Source organism: Salvia miltiorrhiza, chromosome 4 (genome assembly GCF_028751815.1).
Source record: "Salvia miltiorrhiza cultivar Shanhuang (shh) chromosome 4, IMPLAD_Smil_shh, whole genome shotgun sequence".
NCBI lineage: Eukaryota > Viridiplantae > Streptophyta > Magnoliopsida > Lamiales > Lamiaceae > Salvia > Salvia miltiorrhiza.
In genome coordinates this window covers 9,771,863-9,785,269 of record NC_080390.1, presented here as the reverse complement: position 1 = coordinate 9,785,269, position 13,407 = coordinate 9,771,863, and the positions used below count along the sequence as shown (strand labels likewise).

The 13,407-nt window shown below is 41.4% G+C and overlaps 1 non-coding gene across 1 annotated transcript; it reads right to left on the bottom strand.

Moving 5' to 3' along the window:
• Positions 1-11,915: 11,915 nt before the first annotated feature.
• Positions 11,916-12,021, bottom strand: LOC131023994 (small nucleolar RNA R71). Its single transcript, XR_009101592.1, has one exon. It is a non-coding gene; the product is annotated as a small nucleolar RNA R71 (small nucleolar RNA).
• Positions 12,022-13,407: the final 1,386 nt, after the last annotated feature.

Below are 13,407 nucleotides of genomic sequence, written 5' to 3'. Positions count from 1 at the left end.
GAGACGATCGCTGGCGAAGGGAAGCAAACGGCGTGGAGGGGGGAACTCCGGCGTGGGTGCAAGGATGTGAGAGGGTGTGCGTGTATGTGAGTGTGTGCGTGAGATTTGAGAGAGAAGATGGAAGAATGAGAGAGAAGAGAAGAAAATTTAATTTTTGGGCAAAACGACGTCGTTTTGCCCACGTGGCTGCCATGTAATGTTAAATAATGTCCACATCATCGCCGGTCAAACTTAAGGGTAATCGGAACTTTCGTCGTGTGCAAATCATGATTAAATTAAAAGGTGATGTATTGTGGAGCTATTTTTGAAGGTCATGTGCAATATGCAAATTCGGTGATAGTTCGTGTATTTTCTTTCTTTCTTTTTTTTGTCGTTGCGCCTTCTTCTTCCTTTTGTATCTCTATATGTGTGAACGATATTTTGATCAATCATTCTTCATGATTCTTTGTACAACAACCAACATTAGGTATCTTTATATGCAGCTTGAATCAAGCAATGCTATCTCAACTCATGCATCTCTTGCTCTTTAGATTTCTGGTGCAATGGTACTATGTTCGCTAATTATTTTCGCTATGCTGCAAGTGTACGGTGTAGTTGCAATATAAGGAAGTAAGGTCGTATTCCACAAGGATTAGTGGTTAAATTCTAATGATTATTCTAATTCATGTACTAGGGCTATTTAGACTAAATAAGTAAGGTGAGTGGTTTGATTATCTAACAAATTCAAAGACAAACAAGATTAAAAACAAAATGGATTAATTAAATGATAAAAGTGATTAGGGACTAGGCATCAATGGATAAGCAATGGACTTCAACTTAGCTCAATATTAATCTCGATATTCCTAATTATCTAGAGTGATCTCCCCACTAGTTCTAGCCCCTTTCCAGACGACTAAAATAGTATATTACGGGTCATAATTGCCGTCCCCGGTCAACTTCCAACCTATAACTCCCAAAAGAACAAAGGATCGATAAACTCTCACTCAATTCTCAACCTCTCGATTTATTGAATCGATATGTTTCAAGCTCCTAATCTATTATGATTGTCCTCTACTAATTCTAATCACAAATTAGAAATACACAAAAGGTGGTCAACCATTCATACAAGAGATAAACCTAGGACTTGAAAAGATAATAAAAATAAGAACAAACAAGATATATATTGATCATAATAATCAATCCTATAGAACATCCATCTAGCCTAATCCCCAAATCTAAGGGGGATTTAGCATAACATGCTTACAAATAGCATACCTAAATCAAATGGGAACATAAATGAAAGAGAGAGTAAGAGGTGACAAATCCTATTTAATGGGCTTCCTTCAATCTTCTTCTTCTCTCTTCTTCAATGCCCCTTCAAATCTTGGTGGTTGAGTGTAGTAATTGAGGCAAGGGTTTTGGTGTGGAGGTTTTTTTAGTGTATTCAATGTGTGTGTGTGTGTGTGTGTGTTGAATTATATGAGAAAACAGGAAAAAAAGGTGTTAAAAGTCTGAAAATCATGTTTGGGCCCACCAAGGGAAGGAAGCCCACCTTTTCCCCGCGGTCGCAGTGACCACCGAGGCCGAAAACGTGGCCAGAAGGAGGGAATCCCGCGGGCGCGGCCCGGACCGTGGGTGCTTTTCAAAAACGTTTTATACTGCCGACACAAGAAGCCGCGGTCACCCCGCGGCCGCGGGCGGGACCGCGGTCTAGTGCTCCTCAGCCGCAGTCGTGGGGTCCTAGATCCGAAAGTGAGGGTTTCTCTCTTCCGCATATGGTTGCGGCCGCCGCCGCTTAGCGCCGCCATCCTCTCACCCGCCGCCCGGTTTCTTACCAGGGCAGCGCACTCATGGCGTTTCCCACCTCTTATTCTTCGTTGTTCCCGACAATCTCAAGTAACTTCGATCCTCTGCCCCGCCGATCGTCCCCTTCTTTAGCGTTTTGTGTTTGGTCAGGCTACATCTCCTACCGCCTAGGCGGGGTTGACGACGCTGCTGTCATGTTCCCTGAACTGCTAGCGCCGCCGCCTAGGGTTCCAAGCAATCTTCCACCTAGGGTGTCTTCGACGGCGGGTATCGACCTCATCCTGCATGCCGATGACGCTAGTGCCCGGAATACCACTTTCCAATCGCCAGTTCTTTCATTTTCTTCGGTTGCTTGCAACCATAATCTGATCCAGCCGCCACAGTCTCGGGTGGAAGCGCAAATCCTAGCGGGTCCTGACCGGTCTGACTTGAACCCATCTGGCTCGCCCAAGGCGTCACAGTTCCATGGGGAGGCTCTAGATGGCTCCAACTCTCAGCCCTCACCACCGAATGGTCCGACCGTAAAAGGGTTTGTAAGCAGATCGTTTGTCGAGACTCTCAAGGCGAAGAAGAGTAGACCAGCCGACCTGCCTGCTCACGGCTTTACGGTTCTCTCTCCGACTATGGTTGATGACAAACCATGTCTCATTCTTTCTGAAGCCTTTCACAAATGACAGGTTCGTTCCTTCAGCCATGCTCTTCACGGCCGGATCATCCTTATCAAATGGGATAGGCCTCGGTTTGCCATGGACCTTCATGCAGAACTCCAACAGTTATGGCAGCCAAAGCTTCCGTGGCAGATTATTCCTTTGGGGAAAAGGTTCTTTATTTTCAAATTCTCTTCTGCGGCGGACATGACAATCGCTTTTACTAAAACCACGTGGTGTCTGCGGCCTGGTTTTCTCCATCTGCAAGCATGGGTCCCGAATTTTGTCCCATATAAGGCGACGACTTCTTTAGTTTGGATCCGTATTTTTAATTTACCTCATGAGTATTATCACCCGGAGGTGCTTTCGGGTATTGCTCGACACATTGCCGCCCCTTTAGTTGTTGATGGTATATCTGCGCATGCTGTTGTGGGTTATTTTGCTAGAGTTTTGGTCGAGATGGACGTGTCTAAGGTTGTGCCTGATTATTTTGATGTTAAATGTGGTGATCGTGTTTTTGTGGTTGAGTTTGGATATGAGGACCTGCCGTATTATTGTCACTCTTGTTGTGTTGTTGGCCATGCTACGAACTATTGCAGAAGGGCTAAAGAGGTCAAAGACACTACGGTCAGACAAATGCTAAGGGCAAAGAGGCCGGAGCGGCCCTCGGCCAGCTACAGCGCTCTGTTGGCACCAGGTGGGACCTAAACCTGCTTCCCTTGAGGTTGTTGCTACTGATGAGAGAGGGATTCCGATTCCCACGACTTAGGATCCTTCACTCTGGGATGATGAGATGGATTTCCCCGGAATTAGGACGGCCGCTCGTCGGGGGAGGTTGTCTCTTTGCAGGTTCAGAAGGAAGCTACAACCAGGGCAGCCCTGCGGCAAGACCTATCTCCTCCGGCTGTTGTTAGAGGCCGAGCTTCAGATATTTGCGTCTCTCATGCCAATTCTTTTGATGTACTTGAGTCTTTAATCATTCAGGACAGCCAAGGTGGAGAGGAAATGAAGATAGCGGGTGGTGAGATTGTTCCACCCCAACAACAAACGAATACTGCTATTGTACCCGAGAATGATACTGTCACCTCGACGCACTGTAGCAACCCTGATCTGGCTTTGATTGTGACGCCAGGAAAGGCGACGATGGAGGATCCCCCCATAACTCGCGGCCGAGGGCGACCGAAGGGGGATTCCAAGAAGGGGAATGTTCTTGATTCCTTTATCAAACACCTACTCCGGCGTATAATCAAGAATGGTATGTCTTCGAATTTCCAAAAAGCAGCAGTTCGTGCTGCTGGTGCCGCTTCGCAGGACGCCGTTCTTGACACTCCGTCGCCGGTGGAGTTTTTGAATAAAGTACAGCATGCTCAGTCTGGCGGAGCGATCCTGCAAAACTTTGTGATTCACTCCTCTTCCGACGCAGCTCAAACTATGTCGGCAGTGGTCTCTACAACAAAGAAAAATTGGGGAGATATGTTGGACGATGAAGATGTTGGGGACGAGGACGCCTTTTAAATTTTTCCTCATAGTCTTCATTTTCTTTGTTTTCGACTACCCGTGGTCCTTTGCTGGTGTATTTAACGCGGTTTTTTTATTTTGCTTTTAGACGGATCCTTTGTGACCCGGCCCTTTGTTAGTGTCCCTGCTCTCAAGGGTTTTTCGGTCTCTTTTTTTAAATAAAATTTCTATTTCAGCAGAAACCTGTGCAGCAGGTTTTGGCAGCTCCGTTCTTCTCGTCTAAGCTCTGATTTTGGTGCGTTCGCGCTCACGGATTCCTCTTGAGATGTACTTCAATCTCATGTCCTCACAATCATCCATTTGGTCTTCGATTTTCCCTGAAATCACTCCAAAGCTACACCAAGCATCAAATCTCAACAAAACTCTAAATTAGGATGCAAACACACATTAACAATCAATTTATGGGGGAAATGACTACAATTCATGTAAAAATGAGGTACGAAAACCATGTTTGTCATACTCAAGTGTGTGGAAGTTTTATATTGTAGAAGTTCGAAATATATAGGCACAAAGCAATATAAAAATAGAAAAGAAATTTTATTGTCAATTTTTCATTAATGCGTAATTATATTTAATTTATTGTCATCAATTGTGATATGGTAAAGTTATTGTATGGTGTTGATTGATTGATAACTGCAAAAAATGACATTTTGAATATAATGAATATAAAAGACAAACTTTGGAATTTATAATTAAAAGGTATAAATTGAAATATTTAGGAAATTCAAAATGAACAATTCTACTAATTTTACATAGGATTATGAATAATGTGGTATCTCCAATGTGAATTGTTATATATAATTAATAGATAAATAGAGTGGAAATTGTGGTAATTGCAAATGATTGTTAAGAATAGCAATAATATTATTATGATTATGAGAATAATATGAAATTAAAAATGAATAAAATGCAAAATGTAAAATTTAGAAATAAAGAAGAAGAAAGAATTGATGAACATAATAAAGATATAGATCTATAATCATTAAAAAAAATATTAATTGCTGTTAGTTTATGTGGTAAATGCAAGATGTTTGCATTACGGTGGAAATTATGGTAAATTATACTCCCTCCGTCCCAATAATCTTGTCCCACTTTCCTTTTTGGTTTGTCCCAATATTCATGTCTCATTTCCTTTTTTAGAAAAAATTAGGGGTCTCACTAAGATTAATTAATCAGGGTATTAATTAATCATCTTAATTAATTCCAACTCACTATTAGGTTGAATCATTCCTACTCTAACCGAAAACACATTCGGCTCTCTCTCTCTCTCTTTCTCTCTATCCCAGCCGCCTCTTCCATTCCTCTTCGAAAACCCTAAATTCTCCGATCAAGATCCACCGGCGTCGCCTCCCCTTTCCCCTCTGTATGTGTGCGTTGCTCGTCGCCTAATATTTGGGCGAAGCAGTGCATCTCCATCGACTACACACCGCTCTCTCTCTCTCTACCGGTTGACTCCCTCCATTTCTCTTCGAAAATCTTAACGTCGCCGGTCGATTTCCACCGGCGCCGCTTCCCCTTCCGCCTCATTTCTGTTATCCCGTGTTCGTCGGCTATTATTGACCGGTGTTTTAGGGTTTTTGTGAAAACCCTAAAGTTTTCACAGATCCAAGCCGAGCGGCCGTCGATCTGGAAGACCGCCGTGATGAACAACCCATGGAAGGGATTTCTGAGCGGCTCGTACGTTTCAGATACGGAGGACGACTTTTTAACTTGGGGCTCGCCTCCGAAGGTGTTTTTCTCTTTCTCGGTGACTTTTTCGGAGGAAGAAGGAGAGTCTGACGTGGTGTAGGAGATTGAAGCCGTGTGTTCGCCGATCGGAACCCTAGCTTCGCCGAAATCCAGGTTCTCTTTGTTTAGGCGTCCTGCCCACTTGAAATATATGCAAATGATTAGCTCTCCTGCTGTGGAGCCTTTGGTTTCATATCCTGATGATTCTTCCTTCATTTGTGAGGAAAATTGGGACGATGTTGTTCGTTATTGTGGTCCGGAGGCCCCTATGAGGAAGTTCTCGCACTCTCCTGCTATTTTATCTCTTCCCTATATATGTGCTTTGGTATTGGTATAGGCTCTGTAAGGCCTCTATTTTTTGAACTATTCCATGTATATGTGCTTTGGTATAGGCTCTGTGTGGCCTCTGTACTTTGAACTATTCCCTATATATGTGATTGGTATAGGCTCTGTGTGGCCTTTGTTCTGTGTTAACTGAATGAAATTCTGTGAGGCACTTGTTGGGCGATTGTGAGCATGTTTGAGATGATGAATTTGTGCTCATAGAGTCGTTTTATGTTAAATAATCTATGATGAACTGGTATTATAAACTGAAATTGTAGATTTAAAGCCTCTAATATGGTTACATGTGTTGGTGTGTGCCCTATTTGCATGGAATGTGTGCTCATATGTGGCTAAGTTTATGGTTACATATGCTGGTGTGTGCCCATATGTATTGCAATTTGTTGGTGTGTGCCCATATGTTGGCTAAGTCTAAGGTTCAAACAAAAACTTGCATTTCATTAAGATAATATCCAGTACATCAATATGTGGCAGCCTATAAAAACTTGCATTCCATCATTCATTGCCCTATTCGAATGGTTGATCTCTTGCTTAGCTCCAATGTTGAAATTAATTGAAGATCTATTTCAACTCTCTTGCGCCTTGACTTGTTGATTTTGCCACTGCTACTATGAATATGCTAACCTTGTGCTTGTTGGTTTTTTGCAGCAGTCCATAAACGAGTCACCGTTCGACAGCGAACGGCAAACTTGATGGCGGCAGCCTGCATTCTGCCCCTTTTTGGCTTCCCACCATGGCTATCTTCAAGCAAAAACTGCACTATGAAGTTTCTATCTCCCGTTGTTAGATCCTTGCGCCGCATTTTGGATTTTTTTTTCTAGTGTTTTTTGTGGAAATTTGTATGCTGCCTCTTTCCTGTGATGTTGGGAGTGTAGTGTTCGAATGGAGTGTTAGCCTACAGATTTTATAGATTTTGTAAATGTGTTTTGGTGGGAAAACCTTTAAATGTTGAATTTTGGTAAAGTAAATGAAATTTTCAGATTTGGTACCAATTTTCCCTCTTTGTTTACAATCTGCCGCCCTATTTTTTTGTTCATATTGAATTGCCTTTAAAAATTGAATAAAGAATAAACAATGAATTAAATTAAAAACTGAATAAAAAATATATCTGCCGTCAGTTTTATTTTGTGGGAAGAGATGCACTTTAATGACATTTTGGAATATAAAGTGATTTTTTTGATAATTGAATTGAATTTAAAATTTAATTGAATTTAAATAAGTTAGCCAACATTTTAAATAAGTCAAACACAAGAATAATTAGGTCATATTACTTACTTTTTCTTAAACATGTGGGGTCTTACACTTTACAACACTAATTCAACACTCTTTAATCTCCGTACCCAAAAGAAATGGGACATGATTATTGGGACGGAGGGAGTACTAATAAAAAATATAAAATAGATTTTTTTTTACCTTGGGAAAATATAAAATAGAATTAAGAATGAATAAAATGTAGAAGTTAAAAAAAAAATGGAAGGGTATGAGGATGTCACCTAGGAGTGAGAATTAGTAAGAGCTCTCAAATATGTATTCTTATATATATTTTTATACGTTACATTTATAGTTTTTATTTACTTTTGTAATCTTTGTAGATAAGGTATGAGTCTCCCGATATGTCTCTAAATGAAACTGGGGAGGTTGGTGCGGAGCGTCTGAATGGGGCTGATGATTTTCAGGAGGCTCATTGCATCACTAAGCGACATGATTTTTTGGCGTCGGCTGGTAAGGGAGCTACGACTTTCATAGGAGATGAAGACTCCGGGAGCAGCAAAGGTCAGCATGGGGAAGAGGTTGTTACTTCTCCAAATATGCAGTCGGAGGATATTGCTAGTCGCCTTACAAGGTTAGAAGAACAGGTTAGTCAAGGGATGGAAATGCTCTCCGAGAAGCGAGGGCCTGGCCGCCCAAAAGGTTCGAAAAAGAAGCTGGTGCAGGAAGTTCCGGAAGGTTGCATCAAAAGTCGACTAAGGAATGCAAGTGAACTGGGCTACAAGCCGAGGGAATTTGTAGTTGATCTTAGCAATAGGCCTTGTATGAGTGTAATGGATAATATTGCTCATGGTAGTTGGTCGGAAATGGATGATTATCCAGATTTTAGGTACTGATTTGATGCCTTTATTTCTCTTTTTTCGTTTTTCGATCCTCTTTTGAGTTTCGAACCCTTAGTCTGCTGTTTGTGCTTTCAAGGGATGCTACTTTTTTCTTTTCCTTTTATATTAAATCTCAATTTCATCATCATTGTTTCATAGTAAGTTATTGGAGGAAAATAATTACATCTATTTGTTTTTTAATTACGATTACATCTATTTGTTAAGGTATATATATTTGAATTATTATTATTATTTAATCATATGAGGTGTGTGTGTGTGTATATATATGTATATATATATCAAATAAGTTAATACATTGTACGCAGGCGGAACCTCTATACCAGAGAAAGATACATTTGAACTTTTTTTTGTCAATTACATTAAATATATTGAATTTAGTATCTCTCATAATGGAGAGTTTTGGGTGTCTAAGCTTTACCACTTGAATTATCATTGATATATTTGAATTAACTAGTGTGTAACCCGTCGAAATTCGACGGGAATCTTTATAATCACTTTTTTTTATGATAATAACATATGAAACCGTTTGCAGATAAATTAATTTTGTAACTAATTTAATTTTCAAATTAAATTTGTGGCCTCACTATCACGATAGACAAAGCCCCTATTCGAGATAACTCGTAGTTGGGGCGGAGGTTGGGGAGTGAAATCTTGAGCCACCATTTCTCATGCATTGACGATGAGTTTTGCGATTTTTTCGTCTCCCCGTCGGACGAAGAAGACGAAATATCATCGAACCATGAAGTCATTTTGTGGTAGAGCAAAAAAAAATGAAGAGAATTGAGTGAATTGGATTAAAGAAGTGAGAATAAAGGTGAATAAATAGAAGAAAAAAATTTGAAAAAGTTACCATTTCCGATCGTTGAGAATTAAAATTTCATTTTTTTAATGTGGATTTAGCCCCGGTCATCCAGATGTGACGGCCTCGAGTCACCCCTCCCTTGCATCAGTCGGCTCATCCGTCAAATCGACTCGAGTCGGGTGGACGAGCCTCCTGATGTGGATGCTCTAAGTATCATGATATAATTATCCATATATTTAGGTGTTCATGTGAAAATAATGAAATAATATGACAAAAATGGCATTTTTCCTTTGAATAGGAGATATGAATTTTCTACATCGTTTATCCATGTGGATTTCTAGGTGCTGAGATAACTACATGCAATCAAAGGAAAATAAAGCAAAGTAAGAAATAAAAAAAATCATACGAGATATTTGAAGGAAGATCGTAGTATTGTAGCACATTGTAATTTTTCATAAGTTGGTGTATATTAGTTAAAATAAAAAATTATCACCATACAGAAGGGTATTTATCTACTCATATGTGATCTTTAAAACATACAAATGCTGATTTCTCATATAATGGTTGGAATTTGTGAGAATTAAATTTTTTATGAGATCAAATCCATGATGAGGGCTCCATAGACAAATGTTTACACATACAATAAAATTTATGGTGAGTGCTACCGTCGAAAATGTTAATGCTCATGATAAACATGGTGAGCGATACTGTGAAAAATTGTTAACACTAACGATAAATTCACAATGAGTGCTACCGTGAAAAATTGCTATCATAAATAAATGCTAACATTAACGATAAAGCTCACGGTAAATGCTATCGTGACAAAATGCTAACACTACGATAAAGTTTAAGGTGTATGCTACCGTGAGAAAATGATAACACTCATGATGAAGTCCACGAATACAGTGGAAAATTTACATTGGAATCTCAAATGATGATATGAAATACCGACTGATTTATGCCTAATTGTTCTAATTTTAGGGGTTTGCATGTGCTTATTTTAAGATTAATCTTCTGGAAATTGGTGCGTTTTATGGTCTATTTTATGCCTTGCAGGAGATTTAGGTTTTTGAGATGAAGAGTGCAAATCTTGGAGAATTTGGGCTAAGAATCGTGTGTTTGTGCACACTCTAGCATGGAAGAGAAGTAAAGCCCCCGTGCCGGAACCGAGAAGGCCCGCGCCAGAGATAAAACCCTGCGCGGAAGCCAGACCAGAGGAATCGAAGCGCCAGAGGAATCGCTATGCCAGAGGAATCGAAGCGCCAGAGGAATCAAAGCGCCAGAGGAATCGAAAGCGCCAGCGAAGTTAATCTCCAGTGCAGCGAAGTCTCGCCAGAGAAATCAATCGCCAGAGGACCCCGATGCCAGAGCAGAGAAGTCAGACAGAGCAGAGAAGTCAGCCAGAGCAGAGAAATCAAGAGGCCAGAGAAACCGGGAGTCAGAGCGGACAAGTGCGCCAGAGCGGAAGCCGTTTCTCTGGCGATAGCAGCGTATTCGGCCAGAATGGAGATGATTTCCAAAGCGCACGTCATAGCTGGAGTTACCTTATCATCTACGATTCTATTCCTTTTAGAGTCCGGCTTTGCATGGTAATTTCCATGGTGATCTAGAGGGATTTGAAGTCTATAAATAGGGCCATACTTTTCATTGTAACAAATCATCCAAATTCTTGCCCTAGTTTTAGACGCCATCTTTGCAATCTGTTGGCATCCGAAGCTTAGGAATTTACTTGCTTTCATAGTTTCGAGTTTTTATTGTTCTAAGTTAGATTTCAAATTCGTTTTTAGTTTAGTTTCTTGGATTGTGATTGAGTGACACAATTACAAGTTCAAGACAATTACGGTATTTCGTATTTCAATTCAAGTTATTTTCATTTAATCATGTTTATGCTTTTCATTATTGTTTATGCTTTCTTTTCAATTATGCAATTTAAATTATGCACCTTAGTTTCATGCCTAGATTAGAAGTCTTTAAATTTATAAGTATTTAATTTCTTAAGTTAGGTTTAATTCAAGTTGTTTAAATTATTGCTTAGGTTAAGTTCAATTTACGTTTAAGTTTAAGATACGTTTTTAAATCAAAAACCTTTACTGCTTTCTTTTATTGCTTTTTCTTACGATATTACTAAAAGCCCTTAAAGACTTTCCTTGAGAGATGACACTGGGTCAACTTACCATCGCTAGGATGTCCTTGTTCTATTGCAAGTCAACTTAGAGGTGTTTCTAGTTGAGTCAAATTTTGGCGCCGTTGCCGGGGAAAGTTTTAGGCGTTTTAGTTGTGTCGTTTTTACTTGCTTTATTTAAATTTCTATTTTTCTCGTTTTTGTTACCTTTCTCTCCCTCCGGTGCGTTTACTCCGTGTGTTAAGTGTTGTGTATGCAGGGACGCCGTAGTCTGAAAAGAAAACTTACTCCCCCGCTAGATAACACTCGCACACATACCAGAGTAGCCGTGTTATACTCTGACTCTGATTCTGAGGCACACTCTGAAGCCATCTCTGAATCTGACCAGCCAGAGCAAACTACAGCCACGGCAGAACACACTAAGGAGGAAGAGGCCAGCTCCGCCAATTTCATTCCTAAGCAGAATTTCAACGAGGAAGAGAAGGAGATGGCCCAAAATGTGGAATACATGGGAGACTTCACCAGGCCGGTGATTGGCGATACCAACACGTCGGCAATTGTGCTCCCCACTGCTGTGAGAAACTACAATCTCAAGCCGAATGACTCGAATTTAATGCCGGTGTTCCACGGGATGCAAGGTGAAGATGCCCTGCAATTCATTAGGGATTTCTGCACCCAAGTGCAAACAATCCCTCTACTTACTCTTACGGAGGATCAACTCAAGCTCAAGTGCTTCCCCTACGCACTTAAAAACCGGGCAAGGACGTGGATGCTATCTCTGCCGCCCAACTCTATCACTACGTGGGGAGATGCTTGTGAAAAATTCATGCTGAAATACTACCCAAGTCACAAGACACAGGAGCTGAGAACGAAAATAATGGAGTTCACCCAAGGAGCGGACGAACCTTTGCATGAAGCTTGGGAAAGATATGAAGAACTCATCCGCCAATGCCCTCAACATCAGTTCACTAATGTCATGTTGATGCAGTTCTTCTACGATGGGTTAGTACAAACTGCCCAATTTATGGTGGATAGCACGGCAGGAGGAAACATAGCTCGGAAGACAGCTGCAGACCTGAAAGAAATTTTCAGGACCTTGGCCGAAAGCTCCCAACAGAAGTCCGTCCGTGGAAGAAGAGTTGAGGCTAGTGCAGTGACAAATCAGTTCGAGATGCAGCAACAATTGGCTTCGATCATGCGAGAAGTTCAACAGCTCAAGATGGAAAAGATGGAAAATTCTCCAATTCAGAGCTCAACGCCGCCGATGACAACTCAACCGAATCCAGCCATGCCAATGTCAACTCCGCAGAACCCAGCCATACAGTATGTTGAGCCGTGTGGTATCTGTGGAGATTTCAGCCATGGAGCTAATGAGTGCCATAGAATGGGAGAGTTTACCCCGGAAGGACAAGCTGAGGTCTATGCAGCACAAGGATTCCTAACCTACAATCAAGTGCAGAACAGACCATATGGCCAGAGCATGAATCAAGGTCCACAAAATATCGTTGGAGGATGGAGGAGTCAGCCGAATGCTGGATGGGGAAATCAAAATTTTGGGGGGAATCAATTCCGTCGACCACCCCAAATAGGCTATCAACAACAACAACAGTATTTCCCACCACAGCAAGGGTCTTCTCAACCATACAGACCACAATACCAACAGCAGCAATCCATTCCGCAACAGAGTGCACAGCCGATTCCACCACAAAAATCCACGCTCGAAGAAACGCTGCAAACCTTTATGGAGATCAGAAAACAAAGTATGGAGGCCCAAGCATCTACAATCAAAAGGCTCGAGACAACGGTTGGACAACTTTCCGGTGCCTTGAATCAAATCCAACAACAACAGCAGCCTGGGAAATTTCATGGCCAACCTGCTTAGCCACATCAAGCTCTTGCTGTAACTGTTCTCCGCAGTGGTAAGATTCTGGATAACAAAATGGAGGTTCCAACACAAACCAGAGCAGAGGAACCATCCCGTCAGAGTAGAACCGATTCCTCTGACCTTGTCAGAGCAGAGGAACCGTTCCGCCAGAGAGCAGAACGGATCCCTCTGGCTTTATCATAACAGAGCTGCCGAACTCTGCTCCGTTCAGACCAGAGCTGCCGAGTTCAGATCTGCCCAACTCGACTGATGAAGAAAAGGGAGACCAGCAAAAGGAAGAAGAAAAGGAGAAGGAGGTCAAGCTCCACAAAGCTTCTACACCTTATCGACCACCGATTCCCTTCCCGGGCAGATTGAGCAATGGAAAGCAAGACCAACAGTTCGCCGACTTCTACAACATGCTTGCCAAGGTGAACGTGAATCTTCCTCTCCTTGATGTGATCAGAAAATTCCCAGCGTATGTGAAG